Consider the following 15,063-nt stretch of genomic DNA (forward strand, 5'->3'; position numbering starts at 1 on the left):
AACCCGGACTTCACCAAAGAAATCGGTAATACAGACATTGTCATCCTGCAAGAAACCTGGTATAGAGGAGACGGACCCACTGGTTGCCCTCTAGGTTACAGAGAGCTGGTAGTCCCATCCACCAAACTACCAGGTGTGAAACAGGGAAGGGACTCAGGGGGTATGCTAATTTGGTATAGAGCAGACCTAACTCACTCCATTAAATTAATCAAAACAGGAACATTTTACATTTGGCTAGAAATTCAAAAGGAAATTATCCTAACAGAGAAAAATGTCCTCCTGTGTGCTACCTATATCCCCCCACTAGAATCCCCATATTTTAATGAAGACAGCTTCTCCATCCTGGAGGGGGAAATCAATCATTTCCAGGCCCAGGGACATGTACTAGTCTGTGGCGACCTAAATGCCAGAACCGGACAAGAACCTGACACCCTAAGCACACAGGGGGACAAACACCTGCCTGGAGGTGACAGCATTCCCTCCCACATATGCCCCCCTAGGCACAACTATGACAACATAACCAACAAAAACGGGTCACAACTCCTGCAGCTCTGTCGCACGCTGGGTATGTACATAGTCAACGGTAGGCTTCGAGGGGACTCCTATGGTAGGTACACCTATAGCTCATCTCTTGGCAGTAGTACTGTAGACTACTTTATCACCGACCTCAACCCAGAGTCTCTCAGAGCGTTCACAGTCAGCCCACTGACACCCCTATCAGACCACAGCAAAATCACAGTCTACTTAAACAGAGCAATAATCAATCATGAGGCATCAAAGCCAAAGGAACTGAGTAACATTAAGAAATGCTATAGATGGAAGGAAGGCAGTTTGGAAACCTACCAAAAAACAATTAGGCAACAACAAATTCAATCCCTTTTAGACAATTTCCTGGGTAAAACGTTCCGCTGTAATAGTGAAGGTGTAAACTTGGCAGTAGAAAATCTTAACAGTATATTTGACCTCTCAGCTTCCCTATCAAATCTAAAAATCTCAAATAGAAAACCGAAGAAAATTAACAATAATGACAAATGGTTTGATGAAGAATGCAAAAATCTAAGAAAGAAATTGAGAAACCTGTCCAACCAAAAACATAGAGACCCGGAAAACCTGAGTCTACGCCTTCACTATGGTGAATCACTAAAACAATACAGAAATACACTACGGAAAAAGAAGGAACAGCATGTCAGAAATCAGCTCAATGCAATTGAAGAATCCATAGACTCTAACCACTTCTGGGAAAATTGGAAAACACTAAACAAACAACAACAAGAAGAATTATCTATCCAAAATGGAGATGTATGGGTAAACCACTTCTCCAATCTTTTTGGCTCTATAACAAAGAATAAAGAGCAAAAACATATACATGATCAAATACAGATCTTAGAATCATCTATTAAAGACTACCAGAACCCACTGGATTATCCAATTACATTGAATGAACTACAGGACAAAATAAAAACCCTCCAACCCAAAAAGGCCTGTGGTGTTGATGGTATCCTCAATGAAATGATCAAATATACAGACAACAAATTCCAATTGGCTATACTAAAACTCTTTAACATCATACTTAGCTCTGGCATCTTCCCCAATATTTGGAACCAAGGACTGATCACCCCAATCCACAAAAGTGGAGACAAATTTGACCCCAATAACTACCGTGGAATATGTGTCAACAGTAACCTTGGGAAAATCCTCTGCATTATTATTAACAGCAGACTCGTACATTTCCTCAATGAAAACAATGTACTGAGCAAATGTCAAATTGGCTTTTTACCAAATTACCGTACAACAGACCATGTATTCACCCTGCACACCCTAATTGACAACCAAACAAACCAAAACAAAGGCAAAGTCTTCTCATGCTTTGTTGATTTCAAAAAAGCCTTCGACTCAATCTGGCATGAGGGTCTGCTATACAAACTGATGGAAAGTGGTGTTGGGGGTAAAACATACGACATTATAAAATCCATGTACACAAACAACAAGTGTGCGGTTAAAATTGGCAAAAAACACACACATTTCTTCACACAGGGTCGTGGGGTTAGACAGGGATGCAGTTTAAGCCCCACCCTCTTCAACATATATATCAACGAATTGGCGCGGGCACTAGAAAAGTCTGCAGCACCCGGCCTCCCCCTGCTAGAATCCGAAGTCAAATGTCTGCTGTTTGCCGATGATCTGGTGCTTCTGTCACCAACCAAGGAGGGCCTACAGCAGCACCTAGATCTTATGCACAGATTCTGTCAGACCTGGGCCCTGACAGTAAATCTCAGTAAGACCAAAATAATGGTGTTCCAAAAAAGGTCCAGTCACCAGGACCACAAATACAAATTCAATCTAGACACTGTTGCCCTAGAGCACACAAAAAACTATACATACCTTGGCCTAAACATCAGCGCCACAGGTAACTTCCACAAAGCTGTGAACGATCTGAGAGACAAGGCAAGAAGGGCATTCTATGCCATCAAAAGAAACATAAATTTCAACATACCAATTAGGATTTGGCTAAAAATACTTGAATCAGTCATAGAGCCCATTGCCCTTTATGGTTGTGAGGTCTGGGGTCCGCTCACCAACCAAGACTTCACAAAATGGGACAAACACCAAATTGAGACTCTGCACGCAGAATTCTGCAAAAATATCCTCCATGTACAACGTAGAACACCAAATAATGCATGCAGAGCAGAATTAGGCCGATACCCACTAATTATCAAAATCCAGAAAAGAGCCGTTAAATTCTACAACCACCTAAAAGGAAGTGATTCACAAACCTTCCATAACAAAGCCATCACCTACAGAGAGATGAACCTGGAGAAGAGTCCCCTAAGCAAGCTGGTCCTGGGGCTCTGTTCACAAACACAAACACACCCTACAGAGCCCCAGGACAACAGCACAATTAGACCCAACCAAATCATGAGAAAACAAAAAGATAATTACTTGACACATTGGAAAGAATTAACAAAAAAACAGAGCAAACTAGAATGCTATTTGGCCCTAAACAGAGAGTACACAGCGGCAGAATACCTGACCACTGTGACTGACCCAAAATTAAGGAAAGCTTTGACTATGTACAGACTCAGTGAGCATAGCCTTGCTATTGAGAAAGGCCGCCGTAGGCAGACATGGCTCTCAAGAGAAGACAGGCTATGTGCTCACTGCCCACAAAATGAGGTGGAAACTGAGCTGCACTTCCTAACCTCCTGCCCAATGTATGACCATATTAGAGAGACATATTTCCCTCAGATTACACAGATCCACAAAGAATTCGAAAACAAATCCAAATTTGAAAAACTCCCATATCTACTGGGTGAAATTCCACAGTGTGCCATCACAGCAGCAAGATTTGTGACCTGTTGCCACGAGAAAAGGGCAACCAGTGAAGAACACACACCATTGTAAATACAACCCATATTTATGCTTATTTATTTTATCTTGTGTCCTTTAACCATTTGTACATTGTTAAAACACTGTATATATATATATATAATATGACATTTGTAATGTCTTTACTGTTTTGAAACCTCTGTATGTGTAATGTTTACTGTTAATTTTTGTTGTTTTTCACTTTATATTTTCACTTTGTATGTTGTCTACCTCACTTGCTTTGGCAATGTTAACACATGTTTCCCATGCCAATAAAGCCCTTGAATTGAATTGAATTGAATTGAGACAGAGAGAGACAGAGAGAGAGAGACAGAGAGAGACAGAGAGAGAGAGAGAGAGAGAGAGAGAGAGAGAGAGAGAGAGAGAGAGAGAGAGAGAGACAGAGAGAGAGGCAATGTCAAAAAGCAGTAGGGATTCTGGATTCTAACCTTTGCCGACAGCATAGACATGTGCCAGAGGCGGTTGGTTAGACGGCTTGACCACCCTATGCCACAAATCATAAAAACAAATGTTTTACCTTCATTTAACTAGGCAAGTCTGTGAACCAATTTTTATTTTACAGTGATGGCCTACCCCGGCTAAACCCTCTCCTAACCCAGACAACGCAGGGCCAATTGTGCGCTGCCCTATGGGACTCCCGATCACAGACAGTTGTGATACAGCCAGGGATCAAACCAGGGTCTGTAGTGACACATCTAGCACTGAGATGCAATGCCTTAGACCGCTGAGCCACTCGGGAGTAATTATCAACAGTGTGATAAAAAAAAGCACTTCACCTTCCCATACTCCCACAAAAAGCACTTCACCTTCCCAGACTCCCCACAAAAAGCACTTCACCTTCCCAGACTCCCCACAAAAAGCCCTTCACCTTCCCAGACTCCCCACAAAAAGCACTTCACCTTCCCAGACTCCCCACAAAAAGCACTTCACCTTCCCAGACTCCCCACAAAAAGCACTTCACCTTCCCATACTCCCCAAAAAAAGCACTTCACCTTCCCAGACTCCCCACAAAAAGCACTTCACCTTCCCATACTCCCCAAAAAAAGCACTTCACCTTCCCAGACTCCCCACAAAAAGCACTTCACCTTCCCAGACTCCCCACAAAAAGCACTTCACCTTCCCATACTCCCCACAAAAAGCACTTCACCTTCCCATACTCCCCACAAAAAGCACTTCACCTTCCCATACTCCCCACAAAAAGCACTTCACCTTCCCAGACTCCCCACAAAAAGCACTTCACCTTCCCATACTCCCCACAAAAAGCACTTCACCGTCGCAGACTCCCCACAAAAAGCACTTCACCTTCCCAGACTCCCCACAAAAAGCACTTCACCTTCCCATACTCCCCACAAAAAGCACTTCACCGTCCCAGACTCCCCACAAAAAGCACTTCACCTTCCCAGACTCCCCACAAAAAGCACTTCACCTTCCCAGACTCCCCACAAAAAGCACTTCACCTTCCCAGACTCCCCACAAAAAGCACTTCACCTTCCCAGACTCCCCACAAAAAGCACTTCACCTTCCCATACTCCCCACAAAAAGCACTTCACCTTCCCAGACTCCCCACAAAAAGCACTTCACCTTCCCATACTCCCCACAAAAAGCACTTCACCTTCCCAGACTCCCCACAAAAAGCACTTCACCTTCCCATACTCCCCACAAAAAGCACTTCACCTTCCCAGACTCCCCACAAAAAGCACTTCACATTCCCATACTCCCCACAAAAAGCACTTCACCTTCCCAGACTCCCCACAAAAAGCACTTCACCTTCCCAGACTCCCCACAAAAAGCACTTCACATTCCCATACTCCCCACAAAAAGCACTTCACCTTCCCAGACTCCCCACAAAAAGCACTTCACCTTCCCATACTCCCACAAAAAGCACTTCACCTTCCCAGACTCCCCACAAAAAGCACTTCACCTTCCCAGACTCCCCACAAAAAGCACTTCACCTTCCCAGACTCCCCACAAAAAGCACTTCACCTTCCCAGACTCCCCACAAAAAGCACTTCACCTTCCCATACTCCCCACAAAAAGCACTTCACCTTCCCAGACTCCCCACAAAAAGCACTTCACCTTCCCAGACTCCCCACAAAAAGCACTTCACCTTCCCAGACTCCCCACAAAAAGCACTTCACCTTCCCAGACTCCCACAAAAAACACTTCACCGTCCCAGACTCCCCACAAAAAGCACTTCACCTTCCCATACTCCCCACAAAAAGCACTTCACCTTCCCATACTCCCCACAAAAAGCACTTCACCTTCCCATACTCCCCACAAAAAGCACTTCACCTTCCCAGACTCCCCACAAAAAGCACTTCACCTTCCCATACTCCCCACAAAAAGCACTTCACCTTCCCAGACTCCCCACAAAAAGCACTTCACCTTCCCATACTCCCCACAAAAAGCACTTCACCTTCCCAGACTCCCCACAAAAAGCACTTCACATTCCCATACTCCCCACAAAAAGCACTTCACCTTCCCAGACTCCCCACAAAAAGCACTTCACCTTCCCAGACTCCCCACAAAAAGCACTTCACATTCCCATACTCCCCACAAAAAGCACTTCACCTTCCCAGACTCCCCACAAAAAGCACTTCACCTTCCCATACTCCCACAAAAAGCACTTCACCTTCCCAGACTCCCCACAAAAAGCACTTCACCTTCCCATACTCCCCACAAAAAGCACTTCACCTTCCCAGACTCCCCACAAAAAGCACTTCACCTTCCCATACTCCCACAAAAAGCACTTCACCGTCCCAGACTCCCCACAAAAAGCACTTCACCGTCCCATACTCCCCACAAAAAGCACTTCACCTTCCCATACTCCCCACAAAAAGCACTTCACCTTCCCAGACTCCCCACAAAAAGCACTTCACCTTCCCATACTCCCACAAAAAGCACTTCACCTTCCCAGACTCCCCACAAAAAGCACTTCACCTTCCCATACTCCCACAAAAAGCACTTCACCTTCCCATACTCCCCACAAAAAGCACTTCACCTTCCCAGACTCCCCACAAAAAGCACTTCACCTTCCCATACTCCCACAAAAAGCACTTCACCTTCCCATACTCCCCACAAAAAGCACTTCACCTTCCCAGACTCCCCACAAAAAGCACTTCACCTTCCCATACTCCCACAAAAAGCACTTCACCGTCCCATACTCCCCACAAAAAGCACTTCACCGTCCCAGACTCCTCACAAAAAGCACTTCACCTTCCCAGACTCCCCACAAAAAGCACTTCACCTTCCCATACTCCCACAAAAAGCACTTCACCGTCCCATACTCCCACAAAAAGCACTTCACCTTCCCAGACTCCCCACAAAAAGCACTTCACCTTCCCATACTCCCACAAAAAGCACTTCACCGTCCCAGACTCCCCACAAAAAGCACTTCACCTTCCCAGACTCCCCACAAAAAGCACTTCACCTTCCCAGACTCCCCACAAAAAGCACTTCACCGTCCCATACTCCCACAAAAAGCACTTCACCTTCCCAGACTCCCCACAAAAAGCACTTCACCTTCCCATACTCCCACAAAAAGCACTTCACCTTCCCAGACTCCCCACAAAAAGCACTTCACCTTCCCAGACTCCCCACAAAAAGCACTTCACCTTCCCATACTCCCACAAAAAGCACTTCACCGTCCCAGAATCCCCACAAAAAGCACTTCACCGTCCCATACTCCCCACAAAAAGCACTTCACCTTCCCATACTCCCCACAAAAAGCACTTCACCTTCCCAGACTCCCCACAAAAAGCACTTCACCTTCCCATACTCCCACAAAAAGCACTTCACCTTCCCAGACTCCCCACAAAAAGCACTTCACCTTCCCATACTCCCACAAAAAGCACTTCACCTTCCCATACTCCCCACAAAAAGCACTTCACCTTCCCAGACTCCCCACAAAAAGCACTTCACCTTCCCATACTCCCACAAAAAGCACTTCACCTTCCCATACTCCCCACAAAAAGCACTTCACCTTCCCAGACTCCCCACAAAAAGCACTTCACCTTCCCATACTCCCACAAAAAGCACTTCACCGTCCCATACTCCCCACAAAAAGCACTTCACCGTCCCAGACTCCCCACAAAAAGCACTTCACCTTCCCAGACTCCCCACAAAAAGCACTTCACCTTCCCATACTCCCACAAAAAGCACTTCACCGTCCCATACTCCCACAAAAAGCACTTCACCTTCCCAGACTCCCCACAAAAAGCACTTCACCTTCCCATACTCCCACAAAAAGCACTTCACCGTCCCAGACTCCCCACAAAAAGCACTTCACCTTCCCAGACTCCCCACAAAAAGCACTTCACCTTCCCAGACTCCCCACAAAAAGCACTTCACCGTCCCATACTCCCACAAAAAGCACTTCACCTTCCCAGACTCCCCACAAAAAGCACTTCACCTTCCCATACTCCTACAAAAAGCACTTCACCTTCCCAGACTCCCCACAAAAAGCACTTCACCTTCCCAGACTCCCCACAAAAAGCACTTCACCTTCCCAGACTCCCACAAAAAGCACTTCACCGTCCCAGACTCCCCACAAAAAGCACTTCACCTTCCCATACTCCCCACAAAAAGCACTTCACCTTCCCAGACTCCCCACAAAAAGCACTTCACCTTCCCATACTCCCCACAAAAAGCACTTCACCTTCCCAGACTCCCCACAAAAAGCACTTCACCTTCCCATACTCCCCACAAAAAGCACTTCACCTTCCCAGACTCCCCACAAAAAGCACTTCACATTCCCATACTCCCCACAAAAAGCACTTCACCTTCCCAGACTCCCCACAAAAAGCACTTCACCTTCCCAGACTCCCCACAAAAAGCACTTCACATTCCCATACTCCCCACAAAAAGCACTTCACCTTCCCAGACTCCCCACAAAAAGCACTTCACCTTCCCATACTCCCACAAAAAGCACTTCACCTTCCCAGACTCCCCACAAAAAGCACTTCACCTTCCCAGACTCCCCACAAAAAGCACTTCACCTTCCCAGACTCCCCACAAAAAGCACTTCACCTTCCCAGACTCCCCACAAAAAGCACTTCACCTTCCCATACTCCCCACAAAAAGCACTTCACCTTCCCAGACTCCCCACAAAAAGCACTTCACCTTCCCATACTCCCACAAAAAGCACTTCACCGTCCCAGACTCCCCACAAAAAGCACTTCACCGTCCCATACTCCCCACAAAAAGCACTTCACCTTCCCATACTCCCCACAAAAAGCACTTCACCTTCCCAGACTCCCCACAAAAAGCACTTCACCTTCCCATACTCCCACAAAAAGCACTTCACCTTCCCAGACTCCCCACAAAAAGCACTTCACCTTCCCATACTCCCACAAAAAGCACTTCACCTTCCCATACTCCCCACAAAAAGCACTTCACCTTCCCAGACTCCCCACAAAAAGCACTTCACCTTCCCATACTCCCACAAAAAGCACTTCACCTTCCCATACTCCCCACAAAAAGCACTTCACCTTCCCAGACTCCCCACAAAAAGCACTTCACCTTCCCATACTCCCACAAAAAGCACTTCACCGTCCCATACTCCCCACAAAAAGCACTTCACCGTCCCAGACTCCCCACAAAAAGCACTTCACCTTCCCAGACTCCCCACAAAAAGCACTTCACCTTCCCATACTCCCACAAAAAGCACTTCACCGTCCCATACTCCCACAAAAAGCACTTCACCTTCCCAGACTCCCCACAAAAAGCACTTCACCTTCCCAGACTCCCCACAAAAAGCACTTCACCGTCCCATACTCCCACAAAAAGCACTTCACCTTCCCAGACTCCCCACAAAAAGCACTTCACCTTCCCATACTCCCACAAAAAGCACTTCACCTTCCCAGACTCCCCACAAAAAGCACTTCACCTTCCCAGACTCCCCACAAAAAGCACTTCACCTTCCCATACTCCCACAAAAAGCACTTCACCTTCCCAGACTCCCCACAAAAAGCACTTCACCTTCCCAGACTCCCCACAAAAAGCACTTCACCTTCCCATACTCCCACAAAAAGCACTTCACCTTCCCAGACTCCCCACAAAAAGCACTTCACCTTCCCAGACTCCCACAAAAAGCACTTCACCTTCCCAGACTCCCCACAAAAAGCACTTCACCGTCCCAGACTCCCCACAAAAAGCACTTCACCGTCCCAGACTCCCCACATCATCGAAGTTCCTGTTTGAAGAACAATTTATACACGTTCAACTATCCAAGTAACATAAAACACATCAAGTGCTCCTCAACACATTGCAGAGTTGCTTATCAAGGAAACAGAGTCTGATGCATATGGGGAATGACAGTTTGAGTCGACCTCCCTTCCCTTCTCTTCCTGTCTCTTTACTTCCCTGTGGCTGTTCCTGCTAGGCTACAGGGTGTAACACCATCCCTTCCCTTCCCTTCCCTTCTCTTCCTGTCTCTTTAATTCCCTGTGGCTGTTCCTGATAGGCTACAGGGTGTAACACCTTCCCTTCCCTTCCATTCCCTTCCCTTCCCTTCCCTTCCCTTCCCTTCCCTTCCCTTCCCTTCCCTTCCCTTCCCTTCCCTTCCCTTCCCTTCCCTTCCCTTCCCTTCCCTTCCCTTCCCTTCCCTTCCCTTCCTGTCTCTTTACTTCCCTGTGGCTGTTCCTGCTAGGCTACAGGGTGTAACACCATCCCTCCCTTTCCCCCAGGAACACTGCACCTAGTCAGCAAAAGCTAGCTCCCACGTGTTCATCAGCAAGGAAGCAAAGATAAGTAAACACAAGAGGAAACTCAACAAGATGCACCTTACCAGAAAATAACTGAAAGCATGAAGCTAAAACAACATGTTCCTTTAAGACAGAAAGAGAGACCGAGAGAGTGACAGGGGGAGAGAGCGACAGAGAGAGAGAGAGACAGGGGGAGAGAGCGACAGGGGGAGAGAGTGACAGGGGGAGAGAGAGACAGAGAGAGAGAGTGACAGGGGGAGAGAGCGACAGAGAGAGAGAGAGACAGGGGGAGAGAGCGACAGAGAGAGAGAGTGACAGGGGGAGAGAGCGACAGAGAGAGAGAGTGACGGGGAGAGAGCAACAGAGAGAGCGAGACAGAGAGAGCGAGACAGAGACAGAGAGAGCGAGAGAGACAGAGAGAGCGAGAGAGACAGAGAGAGCGAGACAGAGACAGAGAGAGCGAGACAGAGAGTGAGAGAGAGACAGAGAGAGAGAGAGCGAGAGAGAGAGAGAGAGAGAAAACATGAGGGAGAGGGAGAGAACAAGAGAGAGAGAGGCAGCAAAGTGAAAAGTAGGGCAGGCCACTGTACCTCACACAGCTGCGGGTCCTGAGAGTCTGTCTGTCTGTCGGGGGAGCAGGTGCTGTCCCAGGGTACTGACCCAGTAGAGCTGGAGGAGGAGGGGGCGCTGCACTGAGCTGGACTGGGACGAGCAGGCACACATTACCATGGACTGTTCCCTCCTCTTCTCTGTCTGTCCTTTTCCTGCTCTGTTTTACTCTCACTCTGCTCCTCTCTCCCTCTCTCCCTCTCTTTTTCTCTCTCCCTCTCTGACTGACCACGCTCTCAGGCGTACAGAGAATCAAAAACACTAATATAGACAGACACACAGAAAAACGAGGAGGAAAAGGGGAGGGGGAGTTAAAAATGAAGAAAAAAAAAGTCCCTCTAGCCAAAGTTACATCTCTCTCTCTCCCTCTCCCCGTCTCTCCCTCTCCCTCTCCCTGTCTCTTCCTCTCTCCCGCTCCCTGTCTCTTCCTCTCTCCCTCTCTCTCTCTCCCTCTCCCTCTCTCCCTCTCTCTCCCTCCCTCTCTCTCTCGCTCACACGGTCACAGAGTTCTCAGTGAACCAACAGTGGTGTGGTGGCTGAATCAGGACAGCCATCTGTTGAAACATGACTGCCTCTTTGCTTTACTCACTCACTCACAGTGGGAGAGAGAGAGAAGGGAGGGAAGGAGGGATAGAGGGAGGGCAGGGCAGGAGAGGAGGAGGGGAAGGTGAATAGGGATAGAGGGCTGTACTGCCTTCCTGTGCCCAGTCTGAAAACAGAACACTTTCTCTTGGTGAGGGAAGGAGAGAAAGAGAAGAAGAGAGACATAATGGGAAGTGGAACAGAGACCAAAAGAGAGGGAAAGAAGTGAACGAGAGAGAGGGAAAAGGGACAAGTTTACAAGTGAGAAGTGTAGTGGGTGAAGGGAGGGAGAGAGAGGGGAGGAGGGAAGGAGAGAGGGAGTGGGAACAGGAGCACATTTTGGGGAGGGTGGGGGTGAAATGGAAGGCTTGGCTCAGATCCTCAGTATTCATGGTTATTCATGTGGCTGGTACATTTTGGGCTTAATGGCCGTGTTCACCAGTAGAGTACAGAGAGAGGAGAGGAACAGGGCTGTAATGTTGCATTGTAACCCTATAGCACAGAGAGACAGAGAGATATTACTAACACCAAGGACACACACACACACACACACACACACACTTGTCTCGCACTCCGAATCAAACACAAAACTACAACATTCAGATACACAGACTGACACAAACACACCCAAACACTCCCACAGTCTAGGCCAATTGAACAATAAGCATAGAGTACATGTGTAGGTTGATTGGTCTGTCAGACACTGTCCCTCATCTTATGGCAGGCAGCAAAGTAGTGTGCTGCCAACCCACAGCTCTCTGCGTCCTCCCCCAACAGGACGGGTAGCCTATCCTCATCAGAAAGGTCTTTGAAACCTTGAAAAAGGTTTTCAAATTTGGGGAAATGACACTAATGGTTTTATATTTGGGGCATTTTGTCAGGAAATGCAGTTCTGTCTCAGGTTCTGCTGTTGTACAGTGGTTGCACAGCCTTTCCTCTACAGGGAGCCAGGTTTTCCTGTGTTTACCCTTCTCAATGGCAAGGCTGTGCTCACTGAGGCTGTACTTAATACTTATCTCTCTGTCTCTCTCTCTCTCAAAGTATTTCTCTCTCCTCTAAAATATTAAATCTGGTCCCTCCCTCCCTCTCTCCCTCCCTCCAACTACCATGGGAAATGTCCTGTCCAGCTGTTTTAGCAGGCAGGTTTAGCCTAAAGGACATTCCCCTTACATTATACAGACTAGTGATGAGAAAAGGAAAGCGAGAGAGAGAGCGGCAGAGAGAGGGAAAGAGAGAGAGAGATACAGGGGGGAAGATAGAGAGAGCGAGGGAGAGAGAGGGAAAGAGAGAGCTAGAGAGAGAGGGGAAAGAGAGAGGGGAAAGAGAGAGAGAGATACAGGGGGGAAGATAGAGAGAGCGAGGGAGAGAGAGAGATAGAGAGAGACGGGGGAAAGAGAGAGAGATAGAGAGAGAGAGAGACAGAGACAGCGACAGAGACAGAGACAGAGACAGACAGACAGAGAGAGAGAGAGAGAGAGAGAGTTAGTATGAATGTACAGTACATAAACTAGATCAGGAGTTTCAGGCTTGCTGTAAAAAGGAGTGTTCAGTTGTCACGGGAGGGGCAGAGAACAGAAACACAATGCAGTATCCCAGTAGTCGCAGTAGCTTACAGCCAGCAGCTTGTAGACGAAGGTGAAACACAACATAATGGCTGCAGTATAATAAGTACTCTTAGGAAAAAAAAGGTTTTATCTAGAATCTAAAAGGGTTCTTCGGCTGCCCCATCAGAGAACCCTTATTGGTTCCAGGTAGAACCCTTTTGGTTCCAGGTAAAACCCTTTCCACAAAAGGTTCTACATGGAACCCAAAATAGTTCTACCGGAAACCAAAACAGGTTCTACCTGGAACCAAATAGGGTTCTCCTATGGGGACAGCCAAAAAACCCTTTTGGAACCCTTTCTTCTGGGAGTGTATGAGGGAACTTGAAGAGATAAAAATGAGAGCACAGAATCAATGTTACCAACTTTTTGAGTTCTCTGACTTCACTGGATCCTACCAGCTAACCAGTCCATCCCAGACTGCCGGGTGAGGCATGCCTACTTATCAATTCAGCTGCAGAGTTCAGAGACCTCTGTACACAACAGACAAGTCTGCCTTTCCTTACTGACATGGGAGAACTATCTACACCTGCCCGTCTACACCCTCCTTATGCTTCTACCCATGAGAGGTACCAGTGAGGAACAGTTTACTGTCTGGAAGCCAAGACAAAATCATCAAGCGATTGTGAATTTACCCATCCTTGTGCACTTGTCATCTCTTAATATACCCTTGTTATACAGTTAGGTACCTTTTTAGACCCCAGTTCAGTCCATTGTGCATTTTGTTGTTTTTGAGCCACCCTTGGCATTCATGGACAGTTTAACAATGACCCTTTCTCAAGTCTAAAGTGGCTCTCTCATCTCTCCTACATCTTGCAAGGAAAAATAAATAAATAAATAAAAATAATGAGGTGGAAGGAATTGTCCGTAGAGCTCAGAGACAGGATTGTGTTGAGGCACAGATCTGGGGAAGGGTACCAAAACATTTTTGCAGCATTGAAGGTCCCCAAGAACACATTGGCCTCCATCATTCTTAAATGGAATACGTTTAGAACCGCCAAGACTCTTCCTAGAGCTGGCCGTCCGGCCAAACTGAGCAATCGGGGGAGAAGGGCCTTGGTCAGGGAGGTGAACAAGAACCTGATGGTGACTCTGACAGAGCTCTATAGTTCCTCTGTGGAGATGAGAGAACCTTCCAGAAGGACAACCATCTCTGCAGCACTCCACCAATCAGGCCTTTATGGTAGAGTGGCCAGACGGAAGCCACTCCTCAGTAAAAGGCACCTGACAGTCCGCTTGGAGTTTGCCAAAAGGCACTTAAAGGACTCAGACCATGAGAAACCAGATTATCTGGCCTGATGAATCCAAGATTGAACTCTTTGGCCTGAATGCCAAGCGTCACGTCTGGTAGAAACCTGGCACCATCCTTATGGTGAAGCATGGTGTTGGCAGCATCAGACTGAGGCGAAGGTTAACTTTCTAACAGGACAACGACCCTAAGCACACAGCCAAGCTAATTCAGGAGTGGATTCGGAACAAGTCTCTGAATGTCCTTGAGTGGCCCAGCCAGAGCCCAGACTTGAACCCGATCAAACATCTCTGGAGAGACCTTAAGATAGCTGTGCAGTGACGCTCCCCATCCGACCTGACAGAGGCTTGAGAGGATTAGCAGAGAAAAATGGGAGAAACTCCCCAAATACAGGTGTGCCAAGCTTGTATCGTCACACCCAAGAAGACTCAATGCTATAATTGCTGCCAAAGGTACTGAGTAAAGGGTCTGAATACTTACATAAATGTTATATTTCAGTTTGGTCTTTTTAAGACATTAGCAAAAATAACTGTTTTTGCTTTGTCATAATTGGGGTATTGTGATGTCATTATGGGGTATTGTGATGTCATAATTGGGGTATTGCGTGTAGATTTATGAGGGGAAAAAACTATTGAATACATATTAGAATAAGGCTGTAACATAACAAAATGTAGAAAAAGTCAAGGGGTCTGAATACCTTCCCAATGCACTGTTCATTGTTCAGTGCATCCCCAGTACAGGCAAAGCATAGTTGGTTCTTTACTGTGGAGCTACAGTGTCAGGGAAAGGTTGAAGATACCAATCAGATATTTCCTGCCCAGGGCTAATTCCTTCCCACAGGCACACTTAATGCCAATGTGTACTACATTCTTTGTGAACACCATGCACTCCTAAATCCATTTGTAAAAGACAAACTTTTGTTTTCTGGTTT

The 15,063-nt window shown here is 47.0% G+C and overlaps 1 protein-coding gene across 3 annotated transcripts in view; it reads right to left on the reverse strand.

The window, feature by feature from the left end:
* The window catches only part of LOC110491155 (extracellular sulfatase Sulf-2), a 280,821-nt gene extending 269,520 nt beyond the window's left edge, over window positions 1-11,301 (reverse strand). For 2 of the 3 annotated variants that reach the window (XM_036947629.2, XM_036947631.2), the window contains exon 1: window positions 10,682-11,278. The gene's annotated coding sequence lies outside the window, so the exon portion shown is untranslated. Of the gene's footprint in view, window positions 1-10,681 lie in introns of all 3 variants that reach the window. The other variant, XM_036947630.2, reaches the window with a different exon arrangement.
* Window positions 11,302-15,063: the final 3,762 nt, after the last annotated feature.

The sequence above is a fragment of the Oncorhynchus mykiss genome, chromosome 16 (genome assembly GCF_057628025.1).
Source record: "Oncorhynchus mykiss isolate SJ-2025 chromosome 16, ASM5762802v1, whole genome shotgun sequence".
In the NCBI taxonomy this organism is placed as follows: domain Eukaryota; kingdom Metazoa; phylum Chordata; class Actinopteri; order Salmoniformes; family Salmonidae; genus Oncorhynchus; species Oncorhynchus mykiss.